The sequence below is a fragment of the Ochotona curzoniae genome, unplaced genomic scaffold, assembly GCF_017591425.1.
Source record: "Ochotona curzoniae isolate NIBS_2020 unplaced genomic scaffold, NIBS_Ocur_1.0 contig_2321, whole genome shotgun sequence".
NCBI classification, from domain to species: Eukaryota; Metazoa; Chordata; class Mammalia; order Lagomorpha; family Ochotonidae; genus Ochotona; species Ochotona curzoniae.
Genome location: NW_024465421.1, coordinates 16,317,071 through 16,323,070, shown reverse-complemented (window position 1 = coordinate 16,323,070; position 6,000 = coordinate 16,317,071).

Genomic DNA, 6,000 nt, shown 5'->3' with positions numbered 1-6,000 from the left:
GGAACGTGTTCATTGAGCCAACAAGAGCCTTCCCGGAGGAAGAAGGGAGACACTGCACCGATCTGCACAGTGGATAATAGGCCTGTTGGCTGTGTGTTCCGAGGCATGAGCCCTTTGGACTCAGGTTCTGGAGTCTCCCCAGGGATCTTAGCTGAATAATTCATCTGGTCAAAACAGGTTCCTAAGGACTGGTAGCAATGTTGCTCCTCCACATGCACAGATACCACCGTGAGGCTACAAGAGCAGCAGAGTCAGGCCAACCGGACACTAGTGGACAAGACTTACGAAGCCTTAGCCACAAAGACTTGGAGTTGTGCAGATTACCTGAAAGAATGGAAAACAATCATCTTAAAAAAATGCTCAATGGAATGTGAGAAAAAAAAAATCAGCAACTAAATGAAATTAAAAAAAAAAATGTGTGAAAGCTTTGGCTGTAAGATCAGGAGCTAGACGAGGATACACTTCTCAGATACAGAAGTCCTTGACAGAGCAGTTAGCCAAGAAAAAAAGAAATAAAACCCCTCAAAACAACAGCAAACAAAACAAAAAAGCAAAAAGCAAAACAAAACAAAACAAAAAAAACCAAAAAAGAAATGAAAAGCCCTGCAACTTAGGAATGAGGAAGTAAAACTAGCTCCGAGCTTTGTTTGCAGATACCATGATCATATTTGTAGTAAATCTTAAAGACTCCACGGAGGGTGGAGGGGGAACACATAAATACACACATGGAGTAAAGTTGTAGGATGACAAAAATCATTATACAAAAAACCAATAGTATTTTTATACATTTACAAGGAATTATCTTGAAAAGATTTAAAGGTAACAATCCCATTTAACATCACTAAGAGGACAAAATAAAATAATCATTTAGGAATACAATTAGCCATGGACACGAGCGACACTGTAAACCCTAAAACACTGATGAAGGAAGTGGAAGAAGACACTAATAGAAAGATATATCTCATTTTTACAGATTGGAAGATTAATATTATTAAAATGTCCATATCACCTAAAGCACCTAATGAAATCTTTATCAACATTCCAATGATGTTTCTTGTGGTAGTAGTAGAACTATTGTGCAATTAATATACAACCACATAAAAGAACCTGAATAGCTGAAACAACCTAGAGCAGGCAGAGCAAAGCTGGAGGTATGTCACCACCTGATTTTAAATTAGACTGCGATGCCTTAAGTAGCAAAGCCAACGTGGTATAACACACACACATAAACCAATGGAATAGTCAACTGGTTTTTGACCCAGTTGTCTAGTACATACAATGGAGGAAAGGATCATTTCTTCAATACAAGGTTGATACAATACAAGAAGTTGATAGCCACAAGAGAAGAATGAAATTAGACCACTCAGGCCAAATATCAACATCAACTCAAAACGGACTACTGATGTAAAGGTGAGACCTGAGACAAAAACAACTTGCAGAAACCAAGGAGCAACGCTTCATGGCATTCACTCATTCTATTATCGAGATTTTTCCACTGAATTTTTAACTTGCTCCATTGTGTCCTTCATTTTAATATTTCAGCTCGATTTTTTTCAGTGTTGCTATTTCCTGTGTGACACATTCCTTAAATTCTTTAACCTCCTGTATGTGCTGCTTGTTGTTGCTAAGAAGCTTTATAACAGGTTTTAAAAATTCTTTATACACCATTTCTTCAATGTATTTCTCAGTTAACTCCGAGATTGACAAGGGATTTTGCTCCTTTGCAGTATAGTCTTCAGTAATATTTATTGTGCCTCTATCTCTTCTTTTGCTCTTGGTCATTGCACTTCTGGTTAGCAGATTCTCCTGAGGGCTGTTTTCTAAGCTGTGTTACCTGCAGGTCTACAGATAGAGTTTACTGATTGCGTTTGGTAGCCAGTTCTTCATTTGTAGTCCTTGTGTCACTCCCTCCAGCGAGTTTAAGCCCTGGGCTCTTGTGTTAGGCTTCCCCCACAGTCTCCATAGCCCCAACTCCTGTCTCACCATTCTTCACCTCCTGCAATCCCATGCTGTAGCCACACCATTGCCTGCACAGACTTTCTTCCACTCCCAACTTGAGCAGTACCCCGGATTATGGAGAAACCAGCTGTCTTAAATCACCTGGCTGTTTATATATATAATTTTAAAGGGAAGAAGAAAGAGGAACACACACACACACACGCAGAAAGAGCGAGCTTTGTCCTTCATTGGTTCACTCCCTCAGTGAGAACTGTCTCCCTGGATAAAAAGGAATGATGGTAAGAAGACAGCGGGCCGATCCCTGCTCTGTCTGTAGCTCTGGTGAAGAACTCGCACAATGACTCATGTGTTAAATGATGGGGCTGGACCAGAGTTTGCTGGTATTGCCACTTGTCACGCTTCAGGTCCTTTAATATGGGAAGTGGGTGCTGTCATATGTGTTGGGCATCCTTGAGCTCTGCACACCAAATGGCCTAGTGCAGGAGACTGGTAGGGCATAACAGGGGTCTCCTGTAGACACTAAGGCTCTTGTTCTTGGCCTTCCACCTGCAGCCGAGTGATGGGTGCCTAGTCAGTTCTCCATGCATGTCGAATGAATGTGTGCCCATTTTTCAAGAAGTGTCTCCCCAGTTCAGAAGTACTATGCATTCTATGATTTCTCCCAAAGTATTCTTGAGTCACTATCATGACTATCTCATCTGCCCTGTCGAAAAGTACACTTTGAGGAATCCAAACAAAGAAAGTACACAACTCACCGAGTTACAGATGGATTCAGTTCAGGGACTGACTCCCCACCGTCTTGGCCAAGTCAAATTCCAACCTCAACGGAAAAAATTAAATCCCATTTGGAAAGCAAGATCATGGCCAGCCCTTACAGCATTCCCTCTGTGGCTATGATGTGTAAAAGCTTGGTGACACCTGCTATATATATATATATATTAAAAAAAATAACAGGTCAATTAAAAGAAGGAGAAATTGTAATGTTGAATAGTGATCATGAGTGCCAGGTGTCCTCTGGATTACTAGTGGGTTTGGGCAAAAATAAAGGAATCAGAGAGGAATCCTAAAGGAAATATCCCTTCTGTAAGTTAAGGGAAAAGCAAGGAAAAGGAACAGGGTCCACTTCTGTACTCCACTGTGACCCAACACAACACCCCAATGGCCTACTGAATGGTTCCAAAGGGGTGGGGGATAGGAATGGTGGTGGGATGTGGCTGTTTCTTTGAGAAACACTCAAAAGCATTCACAATCATTTGCAAGTTCTTTCCTCCACACCGGGTATTCATGGCTACCTCTCCTAGTCTATCTCCCATGTATCTTAATTGTTGTCTGCTGCTATCCACACCCCAGTCCCTGGCCAATCTATCAACAATTAACATCGGAGTCTTTGCCGGAGGAACATTTCTTTCTAGGATGCATCCTCAAGGCTGGGACCTACCTCCCAGCAGTCATCATTGGCTAGTTGAACAAATGCAAGCAAGGCTCTGGGCGCCACCTGGTGGAGAGAGCAGCCATGGTCCTCGTGCAGCTGAACCTTGGTTGGTGGCTTTTTGTGTCTGTCTTGGTCCACCGTGCCTGGAAATCTTGAAAGAATGCTGGGCACAGCAACCTGCACCTGCCCCTCAGCCTGGACACCTGGGCTGCCCAAAGCTTTGGAGGATCATTCTTCACCACAATGTGCACTGATGTCAGACTTGCAATTTCAAACTCTGCCTTGTTGGCTTTTGGACTCTGGTCATTCCTTTCTAATTCTCTGGTTCTCCTTTCTGGAATGGGAATGTTTCTACCATTCCTTTCTTACCGTGGCATTTTGGAAGTTGACAATTTGTTTTGATTTTACAGGAGCTCAGAGTTAGAAGGATTAGAGATTCAAATGAGAGAGTTGATTTGGGTTCCTGAATGTGTTAATAGCAGGGGACTATTGAGGATGGAATGATTATATTTGCATTGTGAGACAAACTGTAGCCTGTTGGGGTGCAATGCTAAAATCTGGCTGTGGTCTGTACCTCAAAGTTCATGTGCTGCGGGTATGGTCCCAGTGTGGCGATGTTGACAGGTGCTGTAGCCTCTAAGACTTGGTGCCTTCCTTGGAAGTTTGACAGCATCGCCCTCTGAAGGCAACAATGCTGGTCTTGTGTTAGTTCTCATGGCAGTGGGTTGTTAGATAGCATGGTCATCCTCCGACATTGTTCCTTCTGCACCTGACTATTTCTCTTTCTCTCCCTGTTAGGTTGTGATGCAGACAGATGGAGGTCCAACAGATGGGGTCACCAGGTGTTTGAGAAGTTCAGCCTGCAATGATGAGTGTAAGAAAACTCCATCCTTTACAGAGTAGCCCCATCAGGCACTTGTTTCATCAGAAGACAACAAAACAATGCACAGCCGCCCTGACTCTTGGAAAGGGCTTGGTGAGTGACTGTGCTGTTAGTACTGTTTGGTTCACTAAGTATTCTTAAGAAGAGCCCTAGACTCCCCCAGGGAGCATTAGCTTTCTCCTGTTCACTCCAATCTGCTAGGAAGCTTCACCTTTCATCTCAACTCCGGGTGCAGGTGAAACTTCCAGGGTCCTCACTTACCCCTTTCCTAGATCTGGTGCCCCAGCAGCACGGGAAACTGATCCTGTGGCTTATCCTTGCCCAGCACCACCTGCCCAGGCTGTTGCCTGGGTCCTCCAACCCCTAAGCTCTTGGAGGCATCTTCTCACCTTATCTCTGCTTTTATATTTCCCCCAAGGACTGAACTTAGAGACTTGATTTAAAAATGATTTTATTACATCATTTTTCAAAAGGGTAAACAGCATCAAAAATACGAGCCCTGGGAAACTGACACCTTTGGGGTGCTTTCATCATCCTCACAGCTCTGATCTCAGATCTGCAGCTGCCATCCAGAGAGGAAGCAGGGTCATAGCCACAAGAGGTCAAGACGGAGCACAGCACCTGGTAAATGCTCCGTTAATGCTGGCTCCCTGTCTCTGATCATGATAACCCTGGAGTTTGGGGGACTTGGAGATGATCCTAAGGACTATCCTCTCACAAGCCACTCTATGGAAGTCTTGTCCAGTGGCAAAATAGGGTGCCAAGCTCTCTCATTTTTTCCTGAGCTCCAGGTGTACCTGTGACTCTAGCCCTCTGTCTGCCCCTCTACGGGAGCCACCTGGCTTTGTACAGGTCCCTTGCATTTTCTGAGATTTAGTTTCCTCACTGAGTAAACTGGGAGAAGATTGAATTGTTGAGAGGTTAAACATGAGATGATGCAAGCAAAGCTCTTATCACTTAGTTAATGAATCTAATCGTAGAATAAGGATGATAAATCCGATCTATTCAGGGTTTCCTTGTATGGCTCAGCTTGCTATGACCTTGACTTGGGAATCAGAGGGCCTTGGTGTTAATTCAAACATTAACAGGGATGTTGATAAGGATAACGTATCTGCTTAGGAACTGACACAAGAATTCTATCATAAGGCAAAGGTGGCTTTGTTGTGAAAGAAATTTATTCAAATACAGGTTGGAGCAAGGGTCAGTCTGAGGGCACAATGCAGCCTCCTGTTTTTGTCAGGAAGCTTCCCTGAAGCACACTGACACCCTTGTGCTTAGGCAACTCATCCCTCTTTATCTGCAGTTTCATTGGCTTAGGATTTGATGTGCATCATTTCAGTTGACAATGGCCAACCTTGGCCCAAGCACATTAAGTGGAAAATTCCAGAAAGAAATAATTTGTTAAGTTTAAAAAACTTTTACTACAGTGTAGTGTTACAATTCTCCTATTTATGTTATTGTTGTTAATGTATCACTGCATGTAATTTATAAATTAAACTTAATCCTAGATGCACATGTATGGAAAAACACATGGCAAGTCACGTCTCACATAATGACATTTTGGTCAATAATAGATCACACACATGATGGTGGTCCCGAGTCTAGAAGAGTAACAGAGTTGAAAAACTCCCATCACCTAGTGATGCTGTAACTATCATACAATCCAGCATGAGACATGATTCATATATTTGTGATGATGCTGGCATAGACAAATCTTTAGCACTAT